Below are 22886 nucleotides of genomic sequence, written 5' to 3'. Positions count from 1 at the left end.
ACCAAGGAATTGGGGACATTTCCACGTCCTGCCAATTTTCTCTGATTAAGTTCATGCATACAGAATAATGTCAAACACTCATTAGAATGGGCTCAGAGGGGCTGTGATTTAGCTCAGTGGTTCTGCTGCCTGCCTCGCAAGCTCAAAGTCCCAAGATCGATCCCTGGTAACAAAAAAACACAAACAAAGAAAGGGCTCAGAATTGTTGTGTGTTGGTTCTGTGTCTAGATCTAGGCTAAGGCATTTAATCTGGACCTCAATTTTGGTGAAATGAAAGAGTTGAGTGATCACCGAGGTTCTTTATAGTTTTAAATTCTGACAATCTCCGAGATATATGCAGTAAAATTAAGTAATGTAACTTAATATATTGTTATTTAAACCAAAATTCTTAGGGTCATGGCATTGGTAAAAGGTGTGGGCCAAGAATGTAAGGGATAATGCCCATTTTCCATGGCTTGTTTTCTCATAAATTGGAGCAATTTGTGGGTCATGGGAAGAAGTAGAAGCTACTGGTGGCAAATCAATACTAATTGCATCACTGATAAGATTGTTGGGGGAAATATGTTTATAAGGGTGGGAAGGAATAGATTGAGACTTGGAAAGTTAAGGGTGAGGCCAGATTGTCCTAATGATGATGTTTTGATCTGAGGAAGGCATGATTTCTCATTTGATGAAATGATTCAATTGAGCCAGGGCAGTTTCTGAAAAAAACCAACCAAACAAAAAAAAACCCCACAAGTTACAAATGAGCAGCCATCAGAGGATTGTTGAGTGTTTATTTAACAGATGAGCAGCTATTTCAAAAGTACTCTTAGCTGCAGATCTTCAGGTTAAAACTGTGTAGTAAAAGTGTAAATAAGAATCAAAATGTGTGATAGATAATGTGTAATAGGAAGAAAAAGCCCAAAGGGGAAGGGAAAATGGGAGGGGTGGGGAAAGGAAAGAAGGGAAAGGAATAAATATGAGAAAAGGAAAAAATGGAAACAAAGTCTTGGTAAATAGGGAAGGGTGGAGGGGTTGAAGGGAGGGGAAGGAAATGGGGAAAAAAATACGAACCAAGATATATTATGTTAAGGTACAAATTTCCAATGATGAATGTCAGCATATTGTATACCTAAAATGTACCAATAAAATGACTGAATGAAAAAAAAACCTATGTGGTAATCACTGGGCTTCATAAATCAATGGAAGGATAGAAATTTAGAGAAACTGATGGTTCTAGTTTATTAAGATTTCTTTTCAGCAAAACATTTCCGTCTTCAATGTCATTTGTGGCACTGTGTTCAGCAACCCATTTGGTGAAAGAATAGTGTTAGTAGAGTCAAAATCTGGGTTGATCCTAATGGACTCATTGTCTCCAATTCAGCAATAATTGATGAAATCCCTTGTGTTCTTAATACTTTGCCAGGAAAGACAGGCCAAAAGAAAGGCCAGATGCATTCACAGCCTTAAAAGAATTTAGCAGAAAATGCAAAATTGCACTTATAGTGGAAAACCACCATGAAAATCTTGTAAAGACTATGTCATCAGCTCCGATGAGCCATTTCAGGAATGGGGGCCACAACAGACACTGGCTGCATTAGCTGAGTGATTATCATCACTCAAGAGCTTGTGTATTTTAGGGTTCTTTGGTGGCTGCTATAGTTTGGATCTGAAGTGTCCCCCAAAGGCCTAGGTGTTAAAGACTTAGTTCCTAGCTTAGTGCTACCAGAAGGTGGTAGAAACATTTAGGGGGGAGGGTAACCAGAAGTCTTTGGGTCATTTGGGTGTTTCCTTGTACTACTCATTTCCCATTCCTGCTGCAACAAATTTTACCTGACACAACTTAAAGGAGGAGAGGATTATTTTGGCTCACAGTTTCAGTCCTTGGGTGGCTGGCTCCAAGGCAGAAACAGCATGGTGGAAAGGCATGGCAGAAGACAACTGCTCATCCAATGGTAGCCAGGAAGCAGAGGGAGGAGGAAAGAGCCAGAGATAAGAATACATTCTTCTGGGTCTTCATAAATCAGTGACCCACCTTCAACCTCTTCCTACCTCCTGATAGCACATTGAACTACTAAACTCATCAGTGCTATATTCATCCACTGATGAATACAGCACCCCATAATCCTATCAGCTTCCAAGCACACAAAGCATTTTGGGAACTGTTTAGATCTAAACCATAATAGCCTTTGAAGGTGATAAGGGGACCCCAGCTCTTTTCTTTTCCTCTTCTTCTCCATGAGATGAGCGATTTGGCTCTGCTGCCTTACCATAGGTTTAAAAGTAATGGGGCCAACTAACCATAGGCCTAAACTTTCAAAACAGTGTGCCAAAATAAACATATTCTCTTTTGTAAGTTGATTCTCTTCAGTATTTGTTATAGTGATACGAAGCTGACCAACACAGTGGCATCATTCCATACGTGAAAATATTCATATAGTATTTTCTAGTTATAGTGTTGGTGGATATTTCTTTCTTCATTAGTAAATATAAGGATCTACTGATGAAATGACGCTGGCATTAGAGCTTAGAAGTTCCTCCAACTTCTCAAACAAACCAAATGAAGATAAGGAAGAAATTATTTGATAGGCCAATGATAAAAATCTTTTAATCTGCCAATATTTAGTGAAAATCTATCCTGTGAAAAGCCCTGTGTCATTTTCTGATTCTTTTTATACTCCCTCATATCATAATTCTGTGGGATTGATGAACCATGTGTTTTACCCCTGAGAAAGGCTTTATCCAAGGACTGAAATATAGAGTTTTACTGCTTTTCCAAACAAAAATTGATTTTAGAAGCAAGAACATTGATGGGAATATTTATAGGCCCTCTGCTGAGGAGTTTTAATGACAGGAAAGTGCTCATAATATAAAGATTTAACAAGTGTGCATGCACCTGTTTCTTAACTGTGGAAAAATTTCGGACTTTCATGAGAAAAGAACCAAATTAAATCTACCAAAAATTAAAGTCATTAATTCTGGTAGTGGAATTATGGATGCTTTCTCTTTTCAGCTTTGTAATATGTAGTCTCTATTTCCACATTTTCATTGATGAAGAAATACTACTTTTAAAATAAGAAAATGTAAAACGATAATAGTGTGAATATGATGCTTAATAATTACTAAGGACTAGAGTAAGTGGCATTTTTTCTTATCTTCATGTAAGAGCCCTTAATTTTTGTACAAATACTGAGAGAACACATGCTATTTTTGTTTCAAATGTTTTCATAGTTATCTTATATAACATTAACTATGATTCACTGATTCTGGATGCTTGTTCAAGGTAGTATTTACATATGTGTAGGAGGAAGAAAATGCTTTTTGTCTTAATATTTTCCACTCTCTTTTTTAATTAGATAAAACCTTGATTTCAATGATGTATGTGGCTTGATTGTCTTTAATGTTGTCAGAATTAGGAAGTTCCTCCACACTAAATCCCTTCAACTCTTTTTTGGGGGGATGGGGGAGCAAAACAAGGCACCATTTTTATCTAACAATTTTCCCTAGTGGGAAACTTTCTAGTGAGTCCCCAAGCAAATAATAGCAATTTCACTCAATTTTGGAGACACATCACCAGTAGATCTGGAAATATTTTCCATCCCTAGGAAAAGATCTAGAAGCATTTAAAATAATGCCTGACCTATAGGATATCCTCAATAAATATTGTTTATAACTATTGGTATTTTTTATTAGTACATGTTTGCAATTCACACAGTTTACAATCATTTTGGAGAGTGGTTGCATGTACACATTACAGCTTTTTTTCTAACCCCTTCCCCTTCCCTCTCTCTCCTCTAGTTCTCCTATCACATTTTGCATACTTGATATTATTTGCCTTAGTTCATATTATGGCATAAAATGTTTATGTTGACTGGAGTTATTAGGATCCTGTACATGGTATATCTTTATTCCTCTAATTTCCCCTTCCTCTCCTCCTTGCTCCTCATCCTTGTTCCCTTGGACCGCTTCCCTGTTGGAAAAGATCTGTCTCCTTGCCCCTTTCTGTCCATCCTTTATCATTTTCTTTGTTTGTACTTTGGCTCACTCAAATGAGAGATAGCACATTGTTGGGAGCAATTCTATATCATTTTGGGGAAAAATCATTTGATTAGACCTAGTTCTTCTGCCTTGGATTTCGAGACAGAACTCCATTTTGGCCTCCGGTCACAGCTAAGACCTCAATGATCCGGTGATGCTGTGATGCTCCAGGACAAGATTACACCAGCTGAAGACATCCTGGGAGGAACAAAATCTTCATCTACTCAGTTCCTCATTGTTCTTGGATTTCCACCGCCACTGTCATTTGTTACACTTTGTTTATCCCGATGTACTGAATTCTCTATAAGTCATTTGTTAATTTATTTCTCCTGATGTACTGAATAAAAGGTGCAGTAAGCTCCGGGGTCTTTCGTCTTTGCTGTCCAGAGCAGCATTGATCAGGCCCAAAGCTCAGGTTCTTCTCAAAGTCTCATTTTTCCTAACTTTTGTGTATAATAAGTCAATTCACCTTGTGCTGTCATGGCTCGAGGGAGACTAGGACTTACTGCAGAGGTTCTAGTAACATCCCCTTTCCCTGTTCCCTACACCACAAGGTATTTAAGCTTGTGTGTCTGATTTATTTCACTCAGTATAGTATCTTCCAGGTCATCCATTTTCCTACAAATGCCTCAAATTCTTTATAGCAGAGTAGTATTCCACTATTATATAGATACCACATTTTGCTTATCTAATCATCTGTTGATGGGTATACAGGCTGCTTCCAGGATTTAGCTATTACTAATTGTGCTACTATGAACATTGGTATGCATATGTCACTGCAGTATGATGATTTAAGCTCTCTGGGGAAGATACCTAGCAGAGGAATAGCTGGTTGTATGGAATTTCTAATTTCAATTCTTTGAGAAATTTCCATACTGATTTCCATAAAGGTTGTACTGGTTTGCATTCCCGACAACAATGTAGAAAGATTCCTTTTTTGCCACAACCACACCAGCATTTATTATTCTTTGATTTCCTAATGATTGCCATTCTTTCCAGAGTAACATGGAATCTTACTTAGTGTTGTTTTAATTTGCATTTCTCCAATGGCCAGAGATGTTGAACATTTTTTCATATATTTGTTAACAATTTGAATTTCTTCCTCTGTGAAGTGTCTGTTCATTTCCCTAGCCCTTTTCTTGACTGTACTTTTAATTTTAGATGGTTTAATATTTTTGAGTTCTTTATATATTTTAGATATTAGTCTTCTGTCTGGGGAGTAGTTGGCAAAATTTTTTCCCATTCTGAAGTTTTTCTCTTCACCGTACTGACTGATTCCTTTGCTGTACAAGAGCTTTTAAGTCTGATATAATCCCATTTGTTGATTCTTATTGCTATGACTTGTGCAGCTGAGGTTCTGTTTAGGAAAATCCTTTCCTACACCTGTGTCTTCAAGTGTTTTACTTATTTTATTTTCCAGAAAGTTTAATGTTTCTGTTTTAATGTTTAACTATTTGATCCAATTTTATTTTAATTTAGTATATGGTGAGAGATAACGTTCCAATTTCATTCTTCTACAAGGAAATAACCAGTTTTCCCAACACCATTTGTTTAATAGGCTTTTCTCCAACATATGCTTTTGGACCCTTTGTCGAAGATCAAATAGTTGAATATTCCAGAGGAGGTTTTTAAATCCTCTATTCTATTCCATTGATGCATGTGTCTGTTTTTGTTCCAATACCATGCAGTTTTTGTTACTATTGCTTTTCAATATAGCTTGAAGCCTGGTATTGTTTTGTAGCCTGCTTTGCTCTTATTGCCCAAAATTATTTTTGCTATTTGGGGTCTTTTTTGGTTCCATATGAATTTTAGGATTGTTTTCTTTAGATCTGTAAAGTACCTGATTGGTACTGGATTGAATCTGTATAGCAGTTTTGGAGGTATGGCCATTTTGGCAATATTGGTTGTGCTTATCCAGGAGAAGGGACATCTTTCCATTTTCTAATGTTCTCTTCAGTCTCCTTCTTCAGAGTACTGTAGTTTTCTTTGTGGAGGTGTTTTACTCCCTTGGTTAGGTTTATTCTTAGATACTTGATTTTTTTAAGTGACTGTGAATGGTATTGTTTTCAGAATTTCCTTCTCATCCTGTTCATTGTTGGTATATACAAATGCTAATGATTTTTGTGTGTTGATCTTGCATCCTGCTACTTTGCTGAAATTAATATTAATTCTAAGATCTTTTTGGTGGAGTTTTTTGAGTCTTCTATGTAAAGTATGTAAACTGCAAATAATGACAGTTTGAGCTCTTCCTTTCCTATCTGTGTTCCTTTTATTTCTTTCTCTTGCTTAATTTCTCTGACCAATGTTTCAAGTACTGTGTTGAATAGCAGAGGTGATAGTTGACATCCTTGTCTTGTTCTTGATTTTAGGGGTAATGCTTTTAGTTTTACCCATTTAGTATGATGCTGGGTATTGGTTTGTCATAAGTAGCCTTTATCATATTTAGGTATGCTCCTTCAATGCCTGTATTCTTCAGGATTTTTATCATGAAGGAGTGTTGGATTTTGTCAAAAGATTTTTCTGTGTCTATTGATTTGACCATGTGGTTTTTGACCTTGGACCTGTTTATGTAATGTATTACATGCATAGACTTATGTATGTTGAAACATCCTTGCATCTCTGGGATGAAACCTACTTGGTCATGATGTATGATTTTTTTTATAATGCACTGCATTCTATTTGTTAATATCTTGTTGAGGATTTTTGCATCTATGTTAATTAAAGAGATTGACCTATAGTTCCCTTTTTAGAGCTATAGTTGGGTCTTTATCCGTTTTGGGATCAGGGTGATAATGGCTTCCATAAATGAATTTGGGAGCACTCCATCCCTTTCAATTTCTTTGAAGAGCTTGCGAAGTATTGGTGTTATAGCATCCTTAAAGGTTTTGTATTCAACTGTGAATTCAACTGTGAATCCATCAGGTCCTAGGCTTTTTTTAGTTGGTAGATTCTTTATTACTGAGTCAATTTCATTGCTTATTATTGGGTTGTTAAGTATATTTATGTCTTCTTAGATTAATTTTGGTAGTTTTTATGTGTTTAGGTATCTGTCCATTTATTCAAAATTTGCTAATTTGTTGGAATATAGTTTTTCAAAGTAGTTACTATCTTCTGGATTTCGACAGTGTCTGTTGTGATTTCACCTTTGTCAATTCTAATTGCATTAATATGAGTCTTTTCTCTCTTTCTCTTGGTGAGTCTTGCTAAGAGCTTGTCCATTTTATTTATTCTTTCAAAGAACCAGCTCTTCTATTCATTGATGTTTTTCCGCAATATTTGTGTCACATATTAGACATAGATATTGAACATTATTCATTTGACTTGAGAGTACTATAGGAGGATGTGATACATGTAGATGATTTCCTAAGTGTCCATGATTTTATCCTCTTCATCAAGGATCTGTATCTTTATGCTACATTACCAATTCCTGCTTGTGCACAAAATGGGAAGGATAGCCTCCTCAAAACCTTATTTTCCTTTCAATAACATTGACAGGGTGGATTTTCTGTCATGAGACGTTCACTGGCATGAGAAATTCCTCAGGAATTCCTGGATGTTAATTCTTCTGGGATTCACTGGAAGAAAGGCAAAAAGTCTGAGTAGAGTCAACCTTGCATTACAAATAACAGTTGATCCAAGTCAGACACATTCCATTCTAAGGTATTGCCACATGACTAAATCCAGGGCAAAAGTGATTTTTTTCAGCATGTGAGTGAGTGTGTATGTGTGTGTGTGTGTGTATGTGTGTGTGTGTATGTGTGTGTGTGTGCTATACAGGCAGGTGCTCTAATTGGCACTGTCCAGCTGCTGCAGAATGGGACAGTGTCATATGCTCTAGCTGTGACTGAATTCTAGAAAGGTGAGTGGCCAGACCCCTGAGTCTCTGCTGGGGCAGCTCCCCTCCTTCCAGAGCAAGGCTTGGTATGCTCCCTGCACATGACTTCCGTTCTCCATTCTTGCCGTCCTACATCCGTTCTTTACAACAAAGCCAGAGTGATGCTTGAGAAATATAGAAAAAAAGGAACACTGAGAATGTTAATCTGATTGTTTCAAGTTTAAATGGTCTCAGGACTTCTTATAGTACTGAGAATATAATAAAGCCCCATAGCCTGCTCCTTGGTCTCTCTTTGCTCTCCATCTGGCACCGCTTTCCCTTATCAACCATGCTCCAGAGCAGTGGCCTTCTTTGGGCTTCCCAAAGTGGTTAAATGTGTTGCTTCCTTCATACCTTGCCTCTGTTTGCCTGTCTCTGCCAGCAGTGCTCTTTCTTGCCTCTTCGTGTTCATAGCTGTCTTCTTTTCTGACAATCAGTTTCAGTTTGCTTAGTCCACTAGTGATTATGCTGATAGTCTATTGTTTACATACTAATTTTCAGTGTTATGTTTTTATTTCTCTGTTGTCAACCTTCCTTCCCCTAAACCCAAGTAAACTTTCATGAGTACAGGGATTTTGTCAGTCTTATGAATTTCTAATCTAACTGCCCAATGCATAGTAGGCTCTCAAAAAATAACATTTAAATGAATAAATAAATGTAAAATTGAAATAATAATACTGATGAAAGAACATTATTGTGATTTTCAATGAAATAATGTCTATAAAGGGCTTAAAATAGAAATGACACATAAAATGACCAATAATTCATACCTATTATCCTTGTTGTCCTTATTATTTTGTAATTTCTCTGGTGATTTTCCTCTCTGACCTTAATAATTTTTTGACCTTTATAATTTGGAAGTTTTGTTTGATGCAAAACAACTCCTGCTTCAATTATCTAATTTCCCATTTTGTGGACCACACAACATTATATTCTTTTGAGCTATTTGAAAAATAGCAAGTTGAGCCCTTGGCATTCTTTTCTTTTCCAAGTCAAATAATTCTAATTTACTTCATCTTTTCTTGTAAGTATAATACTTGGAGAAGTAACTTTAAGATCCTTGAGGCAAGGCGACTACATTAAGCTATCACATACCCATTAGCAAATCTGTGCGGCTCCAATTTGTCCAGACATAAAGGAAACTGCCCACACAATTTTCCTTTTTGAAAATTTTAACTTTGCAATAGTACTTCCACCTACTCTTAAGGGGCCAGAGTATCCTGTACATGTTACTTTTAAAAATACATTGACGGGGGCGCAGGGATTTAGCTCAGTGGTTCTGCTGCCTGCCTCTCAAGTGCAATGTCCCGAGTTCAATCTCCAGTCCAAAAAAAAAACCCCAACATTGACAGTCAGGCATAGTAGCCATGCCTGTAATCTCAAAACTATGGGAAACAGAGGTAGAAGGACTGTGAGTTTGAATCCAGTCTGGGCAACTTAGTGACTTAGTGAGACCTGTCTGAAAATAAAAAGCACATAGCTCAATGCAAAGGCCTTGAGTTCAATGTTGAGTACCACAAACAAACAAAAACTCTGAAAAAACATTGACAAATAAAGGGTTTGGTCTATTCAAATCTGTTCACTACAAATTTTTAGATAGGTGCTTCTACTGCTTCTTAGCTTTCTCACTCATAAGAAGAACATAATTGAAACTAGCATCTGTAAAATCATTTCATATCTGAAATAAATGCTATTGTATTTCAACACGATGGAAGAAGTGATTTGGTCTGAGTATGTCAACACACAGAGAGCATACTTATGTCCTGGGATTTCTTTATGTTTCATTTAGGTCCTAAAAATGAAAAACACTATACTTGCTATATATTTCTTTTGATATTTCCCACAGGATTTTATTTGGAGATTCATTAGTTTGATAGAGAACAGTAGTTATTACGTTAAAAAAAAGAAAAAATTTAATGTACATGTACCTGTAATGAGTCAGAGAAGTTGATGGAACATTTTAACAATCTGAGAAATAATTTATATATTATAGATTTGTAGAATGGGAAGGTAATTCATCAGTGTGGCCATTTTTTGAGTGTGGCCAAATTTACCCATGTCTGGATATTTTCCTAAGATCCTTCTAAAGTAGAATGAACGTATGGAGACTACATGAGCATGTAAGGAAATTATACATGTCAATTTATATATTAAATTTATATAAAATATATTTACTCGCTCCTTCACAATGAGGTCAATTACAGGTTTTATTTTTACTCTTTATAGAAGTTTTCAAAAGTTGTGCAATTAAGAACATTTTAAACCTGAAGTAGTTCAAAGTGTTCATGACTGCAATCTGACTAGCATACTTTCTTGTTAAAGCAATTTAAAGTATGTTAAAAACAGTAAAAGAACAATATTGATACTATGAAGAACCAAAACTACTGAGATAAAGGATAGAATTGAGAAAATTCCACAAATAGGTGAGGAAAAGGACCAACTTTTGAGAGATTAGAAATGAAATTATGAAGTATAGTCAGTGGAGATCCAATACACAGAAAACAGCAATTCATGGACAAGAAAAGAGAAAAAATTAAAAAATACAAGAAAACTTTCTAAAAATGAAGGAAAATCTATACCTGCTGATTGAAAAGGTTTGCTATGGCCTAAAAAAATTTTGTAAATAACAAGTCACATCAAGGTACATCCTGTGGAAATTAAGTAACATTAAAGAAACCAAGGAGAGAGAGAGAGAAAGAGAGAGGGAGAATTTTCTGTAATCATTCAACAATAGAACAGGTCAGAGGCCATAAATAGGTTACTGTTATTTTATTTCTCCCTCACCTCCATAAACCTCAACCTTCAAAAATATAAACAAGCTAATAATTCAGGCTGATCTCAGATTCTTCCAGAGCATTTTCTGATGAAAGACAATGGGGTAACATCTGCAATGTATAGAAAGGAAAAGGTATCATTCAATCAGGTTGTCTTTCTCCTTTGAGGGCAATACTAAAACATCCTCAAAAATAGAATTATTCATTAACTCCTCCTGGAAAATTTCTTGACAACATAACTCAGCCAACCAGAATAAAAACAATAACAATAAAATATAAAGAAAGAAAGAAAGCCAACTGGATAAGTGAAGGCAAAAGAACTGGAAAATACATAGAATAAAATTAAGGGTAATATTTTAAACCAAAAAGGTAGAGAAATCTCTTCAACTGACACCTGAAATAGATATTTATATGAATCTCTCTCTTTTTTTTTTTTTTTTTGTACCAGGGATTGAACTTGGGACCTTGCACTTGGGAAGAAGTGGCCGGAATCAGTGAGCTAAATCCCCAGCTCTAATAAATATTTATAAAGGTAGGACTGAGCAGGTGGTGAAGTGAAGAAAATACCTGGGGGCAGAGCAGAAGAAAGTGTGATTCCATAGGCGGATGTGAGCACTGACCTTGCGGCATATTCCCTTATTAAGACCTCTGGTGGATTTTCCTGGAGTTCAGTAGGCCAAGAATTCTCAGAGGTCAGGAGCAAAATCTGGAATTTAAGCTAGGTGAGCAAGAATCCAATACTCCTGCATAAATTTGGTAGCCCTAAAAGGTATCATATTCAATAAAGACCAGTAAGGCAAGGAAGGATTATTCTGTTAAAAGTCAGTTGTCCTCATGAAAGATAAAACACTGAATATACTTCATTCTTCACACTTTATATACAGTGAGTTCAAGACGGATTCATGATTTAAAATTTAAAGGCTAAATTTAAACCTTTTATAAAAATAGAGAATATCTTTAGGATTTCATGGTGGGGAGAGATTTCCTATATAAGATACCAAAAGACACTAACCATAAAGGAAAAGATTAAAATATTTGATCAAAATCAAGACTTCAGCTTATCAGAAGACACATTTTTCACTGAGAAAGAAAATAAAATTCATAATGAGAGAGATATTTGTCACATATATGACTAGTATCTGGAATACCAAAGGAATTCCTTTGGATCACTGAGAAAAAGATGAGCTAAATTTGATGTTTGCATGCTTGTAATTTCAGCATCCTTGGAGGCTGAGGCAGAAGAATCACAAGTTCTGGCCCACCTTGGGCAATTTAGCAACTTAGCCAGACTCTGTCTAAAACAAAAACAGAAACAAAACTCAAACAAAAAACAGGGCTCTGGGGCCAGGGATTTAGCTCAGTGGTTTTGCCACCTGTTACACAAGTGCAAGGACCCGAGTTTGAACCGTGGTACCAAAAAAAAAAAAAAAAAAACAGGCCTGAAAGGCTGAGATATTTATTTAATGTAAAGGCTCTGGGTTCAAAACCCAGTACTGGAGGACTGTGAGAGAAATGGAGAGAGGCAATTGTGAATAGATATTTTCCGGAAGAGGAAACACAAATGGTTCATAAAGACATAAAAATATTTTGAGTTTTAATGTATCAAGACAATATAAATAAAAACCATTATGGCATTCTTTATATATGTCAGATTTATAAAAAATAAAAAGTCAGCTAACATCAATTTTGGCAAGAATATGGAGCAATAGGAATTTACAAAGAATCTGCAGGAGTATAATGTGGCACAGTCACCTTGTAAAATAATCTGGCATTAACTAATAAAATTGAATATATGCATACTGTGTAACCTCAAATTTCTCTTCTATGTATGTATCTTACAGAAATTTTTACACATGAAACAGGCCATGTTCAACAAAGCATTATTCCTTTTAGCAAAATCTGGAAGTAATCCAAATATTCACCAACAAAGGATTGAATGGACTCAGGCTCATTACAGTACTGTCTCATTGCTTTTAAAACATGTATCATTTTATGTTTTTACTGCCTTCTTCCTCCTTCTAGAAAATAAGTTACCTGAAAAAGATAATAGGGGATATACATATAATACTATATAGCAGTAACATGTCTGTCTGCCTGTCTGTCTGTGTGACTACCTGTATATGGACACACGCATGATATTGAACCATAAAAAGAAGTTACAGAAAAAAGCATATAGAGTAATGTTATTTAGTAAAAGTTAAAAGAAGGCAAAATGAAATAATTTGGGGTAAAAGTACATACATGTCAAAAATTAAAAAGAAAAGCAAGAGAGCAGTTAGTGTTAATTCTATAAAGATTGTCTCCCAAGGTATGGAAGTGAGCAGATCAGAAAGGACCCTCAGAGCCTCCCAATGGATCAGCAATGCAGGGGTGCAGCAGTGTCATTTTATTAGTCTTCATTAGGTGACACCTATACGGTACAGATATGACTTTTAAATAGTAAACACTCTAATGTAATATTTTTATAAAGATTGACAGATGTACAAATTCAGGTCAAGAAAATGTTAGGGTAAAAATATTAACTGGAGCAAAATAAGTAGTTTTATATCTTAGCCCAAACATGAAATTAAAACAATTATAAGGAGAACGGCTATAAAATAGAAAGAGGGAGATTTTTAAACAAGACATAGAGCTCAGAAAGGGATGCAAATACACAGAAATCTAGTATGCAAAAACAGTAATAGCTCACATTGATAAGGTGTTTACTAGGTACACTGCTACTTGAAATTACTATATTAACTCCTGATAGATCAAAGATTTAAATATAAAATAGTCATAAATATATAATAAAGGTAGGTATTCGCTTGAGCAAAATTTCCTACAGGCAGCTTTTGTTGACCTCCCTGGAAACTAATAATGCTTCCACTATGGGCCACCAGAGCAGCCTGGAGGCTAATGCTTTCCCCGTTACTATGTAACATTTTTTATAGCAGTTCTGTGTTTAATTCTCACTCACCCTGCCCCAATTGGAAGACTGTGAACTGAAGGCATGATGTGTTCTTACTCATTACTGTATCCCTAGCAATTCAGAGAGTACCTGGTGCAGAGTAGCTGCTCCATAATGAACATTTGTTGAATTCATACATGTATGACCAAATAAATGAATATAGATTTGGCCTTGGATAGACTTGTGAAATCATATATAAAAGCAGAAGCCATAGAAGCAAATAATTAAAATAATTGATTATGTCAGAAACCAAAACCAAATGTACAGCAGGGAAAAGACAATTGGCAAAATGGAGAAAATAAAATATGGTAGTACAATGTCAGACAAAGAGTTACTATAACTCATTGACAAAAAGCTGTTAGAAATTGATAAGAAAAAGATGAACAAAATTGTTCACGCCTCATTCCCACATGTGCACACAATTTATTCTTTTTCATGATTCTGTTAACTGGGCTCAGCTGGGTAATTCTTGCTTGGACTCCTTGATGGCAGTTGCAAGCAGATGTAGGCTGAGTCCACACACTCATGATGGCTTCCTTGCAAGGTGGCAGCTGCTGCTGGTTGAACACTGGGAGCCAGCACAGCTGCAGTTAGGGCTGCATCTGGGGCTGGTGACCACAGTGCCTATATGTGGCTTCACTTGAAGTTGAAGCTTCTGTTACTATATCAACTGGGTCCTAGTGGAAGCCTCCCTCTGGTGAGTTGTCCAAAAGACCCAGAGAGGCTACGACGCTCTAATGAACTCATCTTGAAAAATTGTACAGCCTCATTTCTGCCATATTTCTCATCCAGCTAAGCACTAAGGCCAGTTGAGTCAAAAATGGAATTGGATCCTCATCTTAATGGAAGAAGTGGCAAGGTGTGTATGGGAAGGGAAGACATTGATATAGTTGCCTGTATCTGTTGCCTGCTTTTTGAACTACTCAGGGGATAGAAGTGCTTAGCTTTCCTATTCCAGGAAAGGTACACATCTATTGTACTGTATCTTGATTTAAAACCACTTGGTATTTAGTAGCCATGTAATTAGTGTTTTGCCCATGTTTTTAAAAAAGTCATATTTTTTTTTCAAAACCAACTTAACATCTGACAATCTACAGCGATTTGTCTTTTGCAAATGACTAGCTTTGATATGCACCCCTATTCTCATCTGGATAGTGGAAGTGGATCTTAATAAAGGTTAGACAGCGCTTGCTTCCCTTCCATCTTTTTGAATTGTTCTTTGCAGTTTTCAAGTTACAGGAAATTGCATCATGTTCACTTGGGGGGGGGGGTCGGGGGGAAAGCACGCAATCTCAAGAGGACCATATGTTGTTGTGGGGTGTCACTGCAATGGGAAAGCTCTTTGAATTTGAAAGGCGGTTTTGCATTTATTTGAAAGCTTGGGCAGTCCAAAGTGTTCTTGTGTACATGCCCTGCCTTTCCCAACTCCTATTATTATCTTGCTACTGAAGGTCATGCCAACTGCTTAATTACATGGAAAGTTATGAAACAGTTCAGGGACCAGAGCATTGTTCAACTGTGGGTTCCTAAAGGAAAATAAACTCTTCTTGCAGTGAGGGTGGCTGCCAATAACCAGGCATGTTTGTCTGTTTGTGGCCACATGTATAGCTCCCTTGTACAAAGAGATTCTATGTCTGGGCAAAAATCCTGGATTCACCTTTCCTAATAGCACTAGCAGTCATAGTACAATAGAACCATTTTAATTCAGAAAGAGATTAAATCTGAGTACTTCGAGTCAGACTTTTCCTTTCATTGAAGGTAAACAATTAAACCTCTCTGTGAAGGTTCCTGCTTCACTCAGAAATAAACTAATTTGTTTCATGGTATAACCCTAATCAACCATCAGGCTCAATGAAAATGAGTTTATTAAAGAGATGATTATGTAGTTTAAGGTTCCCATAACCCGCCTGCCCCTTAATGATACACCTTCAGAAGGAAACAATTTGTGCTCAGGAAACCCACCTTCAGGGAGGTAAGGGATTTTCATTTGGCCCAACCTATCAAGATTGCTTCCTCAAGAAAAGGTCCAAAGGGGTAGTGGGAGGGGCAGGGGAAAGGAAAGAAGGGAAAGGAAAAATGCTGAGAAATGGAAAAAATGGAAATAAAGTCTTTGTAAATAGGGAAGGGTGGACGGGGTGAAGGGAGGGCTAGGAATGGGGAAAAAATAAGAACAAAGATGCACCATGTAAAGATACAATTCCCAATGAGAAATGTAATTGTGTTGTATACCTAAAATGTACCAATAAAAGAATTTAACAAAAAAATAAAAATAAATAAAGTGTGCCACTCAAGACTGAAAAAAAAAAAAAGATTCCTTCCTGGATTGGCCTAATTCTAACCTTGAGAACACATAGATTTCAGCATTTCATGCATTGCTTTGGCTTTAGCTACCTTCATGCAGAGAACCCTGGTAACAGTTCTTTGGAAAGTTAGAAGCAGACAAAGAAACAGAAACAGATTCCTTGAGAAAGAGCTTCTCTCCTGAAGAATTCTTTACAGGGACTATCTGGATAGTCACTACCTCTTGCTTCTACAGGAAACAGCTTGCCCTGTTGCAGAGGGTGGGGCTCACTCCTAATTCTCTAAGCACTTTTGAAGAAAAAAGGTCAGGCTCCAGTGCCAACTTTAACCATCAAATCCCAGAGCCCAAGGTCAACCAAAGGTCACGTTCAGTGCTGAAACTAGAAGGCTGGCAAGCTCTCCGCAGGCAGTTGTCGCTGCTGAAATCGATAGCTAAAATGCAGGCATGGAAACTGTTGTTCTAAGTGCAGTATACCTGTGATTTATTAAGTGTGGTGGCAGTCCCGGTCAGATGTGGAGTTATATATTGAAAAAGATTCCTGCTCCCATGACTTCCCCTCCCCTTCTTGAAACCTAATTTAGACCATATCAAAGTTTTTATAAAGACATTCCTGATACTATTGTGCTGTAAATCCTGTCTGATCCAACCTTCAAATATTTATGTAAACTGAAATATGTCTGGAAAGAAGTCAAAACAAAACAAATACTCCACACCATTTCTTTCCGGCAAATCCCTCCTCCCTCATTTACGTTCAACCATAAACCTCTCCAACTGGCTGCCAACTGTTAGGGCTGGATAATTAGAGATAATTGCAGTGACTGTTTTTTTGAATGCACTGATGGCCTTATGTCTTGCAACCAATTTAGCCTGGAGTTTTCTGCCCATGTGAAATGCGTTGGTAGCATTATTTTTAAAAAATCATTACAGATAAACCCAGTTGGTTTAGTTTCCCTTATGACCTGCTGCAGCAATAATTAGCGTTTTAAAAACATCGCCAGGTTGGTCTCAATGTGTTCCTTAAACTGTGAACACAGCCTTTGCCTTGGCTTTGTTATTGAAGCGGGCTGTTTCTCCTGGGATCATTTTGGGTGAAGCGCTCTCAGTTTCGGCTGCAGATTGCTAATGCTAATTTGCGTCACTTGCAAGTTGTAGCAACATCTCATGGTCTATCTTTTGGCCCATGACACCATATAATTAGAGAGAGTGGAGAAGGAGAAAGAATTTTAAAGTGACTGTGTACTCACATTATAGTTCTGAAACCAAAGGGAAAAGAGGAAGCTACCACTTGTGTTAGGTATGGAATATAATCTTTGGAAGGCAATTTTGTAACTTTTTTATACTCACATTTAAAATAGTCTTTGCCTCACAAAGTTTGCTTGTTTAGGTTACAGTGGTTTTTATTCATTCATCCAACATTTATTGATCACTAACATTGTGGTATGTTTTGGGAGATGAGAATGAATAAGAATAGACAGGACACAAAATTCTGGCTCAAGGAGTTCCTATTTAAATGCCGTATGTTATTTGGGATTTATTACAATCCTGTGAGGTGGGGAAGACAGACATTCACTACTCCATTTTTCAGGTGAGAAAACTGAAGCTTGGAGAGGTGAAGTGACTTGCCTTTGTTCACACAACTAGTGAGAGTCAAGATTAGGAATCAAGACTTTGACACCATGCCTGGTCTTTCTTATATCTTGATGTGTTAAGGATTGGGCAGTTGGACAGATGCAAATAACCTGGTTAATAACCTTTTTCTAAAAAGTGCAGTCACAGTCACATTTTACTGACCTATTCAGAGCTATATCCACCAGCTCTAGGTCCTCTTAACAGAGAAATGCCTGTAAATAGGGAGATTGCTGCAGAAGGTCCATAGAGACCAGGACCCTTAAGCTTCACACAGAAGCACCCTCCATGTCTTTCCTACGTCCCTATCTTACCCAACACCTTGTAATACCTCACGATCAGTAGGAGGGGTAGGCTGTTCTGTTCTTGTGACACTCTACCTAAACTGCAGCCATTCAGGGCTGCTCTGGGAAGTCTTCATAGAGTAAATAAAGCTCTGAAGAGACTGGGTTTCGGTGACCAGGACCCTGCACATGAAGTGACAAAGAAAATAACATGACTCTTTTGGATTAAGAAGAGAGTTACATCGAAGAAGACATTGCTTTGCAAGAGATGTGGACAGCTTTAAGTGTTGGACCAGAGTAGCGATGGGGGCAGGGTGGGGTGGGGGTTGCTCTGTGACCAGAAACAGTGCTGGCTTCTCAGTCACATGGAGACCCACACTTAGAAGGACACTGTCCTCTCCTACTGCCACTTTGAAATTCTTCCCTCTTTTTGCTCTGAATCCTGTCAGTTATATAGAAGGTTATGGCTAAGTGTTTTATTTTATGTAGCTTCAATGGTTACGTATTAGACCAGTATTATTAAGTACTAGACTAGTTTGAGTATTAGACCAGTATTACGAGTTACTGAGTATTAGATCAATGATACTCTTGCTGCTGCATGTAAGATTTGCTGGAGAACAAAGGAGAGAAGAGGTACACATGTTTCTTATTATGTGTCAGTTGACTTAAAAAAAAAGCCAGCCTTAGCTTGGTGAAACACCAGGAAGGAAGTATATTGAAACTATTGATTCTTGGTATTGTCTAGTGCTCAAAAGAGGTAGCAGTGAGCCTCCCTATAGGAAGAAAAGCATTGAATTGATTTATTTGACCTATACTTTCCTTACTGTATTTTCCATATCCAAATATAAATATAGTTTTCCTATTTTAAGTCCCTAGAGTTTCTGAGGCATTAGAGAAGTTGTATAGGCCAGAAGACAAGAGATGTTTGGCTTAAGAGTTCTACAGAATAAGCCATGTAATCAAGATGGATGTAGAACAACTTTGAGGAATTTATTCAGGTATTGGAGGGTAAAAGAGCAGGGTAGATGTTCCTTTATCCTAAATTAAAAAGACATGGTTTCCAGTTTGTAAACTTTCTTAGTCAGGGAAGAATTTACTGATAACCATAATGATGGTGCTGAAAATAATGATTTCAATAACAGTAGCAATTATTACCACACAATCACATGTTATGTTTAGTGAGCATTTATTCTAAGATAAGTACTCAGGCACTCTTCAAATATTAGCTCATTTAATTCTCCCAACAACTCTGGGAGGTAAGTCCTAGTAACATCATCCTAACTTGACAAATGAAGAAAAGGAGGCGTACAGAGTTGAAGAGCTTTGCTCCAGGATACATAGTGGGTGTGAATTGGTATTGGATTTGAACTGGCATTTGGGCTTCATAACCTAATCTTTTAATAGAGAGCTGTTTTGCTTCTCAATGTTCTTCAGTTCACACTTCTCCCAAGTACATATCAAAAAATTAAACTATATATCAAGAAGTTTTCCCATGGTTTCAATTCTTAGAACTGAAGTCTCCATCCACATTTTGCCCCACCACTACTTCTAATCTAGATGGGAGGAGGTGAAAATTGTAAATTTGGGAATTTGCTGCTTGGAACCCTGGTAGTGGTGAGAAAGTTGGGAGAAGGAGGCTCAGTACTTAAGAGAACTGTGAGATATGTCTTCAGTTTTCTCCCCATGAAGTTGCCAGTGGAAACGCTGCCCTTTGTGCAAAGTGGGACTTGTTCCCCAAGGACCTGCTGGGTTCCTTGTGACTCATCAAGTTCTCTAAATGGGGAATCAGGAAGTAGCAGTTGCATCCAAATTGCTGTGACCCACCCAGGAGTTAGAGTACTCCACTTGTAGATTTCTAAGGACCTGCCCCCTTCTCCATCTGTTTCAGGACTGTAAGCCTTGTGACAAAGGTCTTTTTACAGGCTAATGCCTTTTAAATAGGTGCTCCTTGTACTTCTACTGAGTTTCTGTTGACTGTTGCTCTATCTATGTAAAGAAACAGGTACTGAGTTTCACTCAGGGTTTCTTTTTAGGCTTACCTCCACCCTCATCTGTAGGTCCCTTCTCTTTCAATACCTATTCGTTATTTAAAATGCACACTTTTTAAGTGGAATGTTTATTCAATTTCCTTAGGTACTAATGGAGATTGGTGATCAAGAGAGACCAAAAACAAATGGAGGAGTAACAAAAAAATTTGAATAAATGTTTGTGACTGAGTTTAAGCCCTATTAAGAATACTTAAGAAGTCATTCTCCTTTCTTAAGAGCTTTGCTATTTTGAGATTTGGGAGTTTTCTGGTGAAGCTGTGTTCCAGCTCATCCAGCTACATCCATAGCTGCAAACTGCATTGTCCTCCTTGAGTGCTATTTGGAGTTCAGTTAGTTGACAGCATAAAGTTACGGGGTGAACCAATCTGGTACTACTGAGTAGGTTTAACAACTTATTTTAGGTAGGGTTTCTAGAAGTGGGCCCATGAAGAGAGTGCATATGCATGTGATTTAGTAATAAAGTACTCTGGGAAGAAACCAGGAAAGGAGTGGGGGAAGCAAGCCAAGTAATGGCAAAGGTGTGATTTCAGGTGAAGTCTCACACTCATAGCTTAATACATAGGACAGCTATGAAGTCTAAATTATACTACAATTTAAATTATCCTAGCTGGAGATGAGGGAGCTGGGCTTCTATCCTCTTGTACTAGCCTGTCTTGGACAACCAGCATCTGGGAGGTGGGAATTCAAAGTCCCAGGCACTCCCAGTTTTAAGGGCTTCGGGCTCACACGATCCTGATGGCTCAGAGTTGGTTCTAGTAAGGGGGTGCAGAAGGTTCTAGTAAAGGGCTAATAATAATTAAAACCTAGCATATACATACAGCCTTTACAAACTTTACCTTGGAGTCTTACATCTTGTTTTGAGAGTGGTGTCTATTTTATGGTCACTCAGCACAAGTAGTCAATGAAGAAATATTGCATGCATTGATTTAGTTATTCAATGAACATTGAGTGTGGTCAATATGCTGATACACTGAGAATTTTTTGTATTAAATTCTTTTATTGGTACATTGTAGGTATACAACACAATTACATTTCTCATTGGGAATTGTACCTTTACATAATGCATCTTGGTTCTTATTTTTTCCCCATTCCTAGCCCTCCCTTCACGCCCTCCACCCTTCCCTATTTACAAAGACTTTATTTCCATTTTTTCCATTTCTCAGCATTTTTCCTTTCCCTTCTTTCCTTTCCCCTGCCCCTCCCACTACCCCCACCCCTTTGGACCTTTTCTTCCTATTTTACATTATCGATTATTCATTCTAATCATTGGTGCATTGTAGGTATACAGTATATGACATTCATCATTGGAAATTTGCACCTTTACATAGTCTCTTTTGGTTCTTATTTTTCACCCTTGCCCAGCCCTCCCTTCAACCCCTCCAGTCCTCTCTATTTACAAAGATTTTGTTCCTAGTTTTCCATTTTCTCATATTAATCCCATTCCCTTCTATCCTTTCCCCTAGCCCTCCCACTTCCTTCCCCTTTGCCCCTTTTCTTCCTATTTCACATTACCTATTATACATTTAGTCCTTATTTACACTTTCAGTTTCTCACACTAGAGAAACTATTCAGTATTTATACATGTGTGTCCTATTTATTTCACTTAAGAGTATCACCTCAATGTGCATCCACTTAGCTCTAAATGTCTCTAATTTCTCATTTTTTATGGCTGAGTAGTACTCCATTTTATAAAAAAAAACACATTTTCTTTATTCAGTCTCCAGTTGATGGGCATTTGGGCTGTTTCCAAGTTTTAGCTATCACAAACTGTGCTGCTATGAACATGGGTGCACATATATCACTGTGGTATGATTCTTTTAATTCTTTGGGGAAGATCCCCAGCAGTGGAATAGCAGGGTCAAATGGGACTTCCAGTCCTAGTTCTTTGAGGTATCTCCATACTGATTTCCACAATGCTTGCACCAGTCCACCCTCCCACCAGCAGTGGAGCAGGGTTCCTCTTTCCCCACATCCCCGCCAGCATTTGTTATTGGTTGATTTCATGATAGCAGCCATTCTTTCTGGAGTGAGTTGGAATCTCAGCCTTGTTTTCATTTGCATCTCTCGAAAGACCAGTGATGTTGAACATTTTTTCATGTATTTGTTTGCTATTTCTACTTCTTTGTCTGAGAAATGTCTGTTGATTTCAGATGCCCATTTTTCAATTGGGTCTTTAAATTTGGGAGGTCTGATCTTTTTAAGTTCTTTATAGATTCAAGATAGTAGACCTTTGTCTGAGGAAGAGCAGGTGAAGATTTTTTCCCACATTGTGGGTTGTCTCTTCACACTGCTGGTGGTTTCTCTTGCTGTGCAGAAGCCTTTAAATAAGAAGAGATCCCACTTGTTGATTGTTTGTGGTAGTTCACGGGCAACTGAGGTTTTGTTCATAAAATCTTTTCCTACACCGATGTCTTCAAGGGTTCTACCTAACCTCTGTTCCAACTGGTTCAGAGTTTCTATTTTAATATTTAGATCTTTAATCCATTTTGATTTTAGTTTAGTGCATGGTGAGAGATATAGGCCTAGTTTTAATCTTTGGCAAGTTGAAGCCCAATTTTTCCAGCACCATTTATTAAAGAGGCTATCTTTCCTCCAATGAGGGTGTTTGGCTCCTTTATCGAAGATGAGATGGCTGAGTGTGTCTGGCATTGTTTCTGCATCTTCTAATCTGTTCCACTGGTCCTCAAGTGTGTTTCTTTGTCAGTACCATGCTGTTTTTTTCACAGTAGCTTTGTAGTATAGTTGCAGGTTGGGGATTGTGATACCCCCGCCATGTCTCTGTTACCTAGAATTGCTTGTGCTATTCTAGGTCTCTTTGTGTTCCAAATGAATTTTTGGATTGTTTTCTCGAGGTCCATGAAGTATGCTGCTGGGATCTCAATTGGAATTGCATTAAATCTACATAGCAGTTTTGGAAGTATGGCCATTTTCACTATATTGATCCTTCCTACCCAGGAGCAAGGGAGGTCTGTCCATTTTCTGATATCATCTTCAATCTCTCTTTTCACAGT

The 22886-nt window shown here is 37.4% G+C and overlaps 1 pseudogene across 1 annotated transcript in view; it reads left to right on the top strand.

Annotated features, from left to right (window-relative positions):
* Positions 1-22886, top strand: part of LOC101721827 (protein SGT1 homolog pseudogene) — a 136049-nt pseudogene that overhangs the window by 1172 nt on the left and 111991 nt on the right. The window contains exon 2 of the transcript XR_015442287.1: positions 11117-11200. The product of XR_015442287.1 is annotated as a protein SGT1 homolog pseudogene (transcript). The remainder of the gene's footprint in view (positions 1-11116; positions 11201-22886) is intronic.

The sequence above is a fragment of the Heterocephalus glaber genome, unplaced genomic scaffold, assembly GCF_053883595.1.
Source record: "Heterocephalus glaber isolate CG9 unplaced genomic scaffold, H.glaber_assembly_v1.0 deba00001538, whole genome shotgun sequence".
In the NCBI taxonomy this organism is placed as follows: domain Eukaryota; kingdom Metazoa; phylum Chordata; class Mammalia; order Rodentia; family Bathyergidae; genus Heterocephalus; species Heterocephalus glaber.
This window is presented reverse-complemented; position numbering and strand designations above follow the sequence as displayed.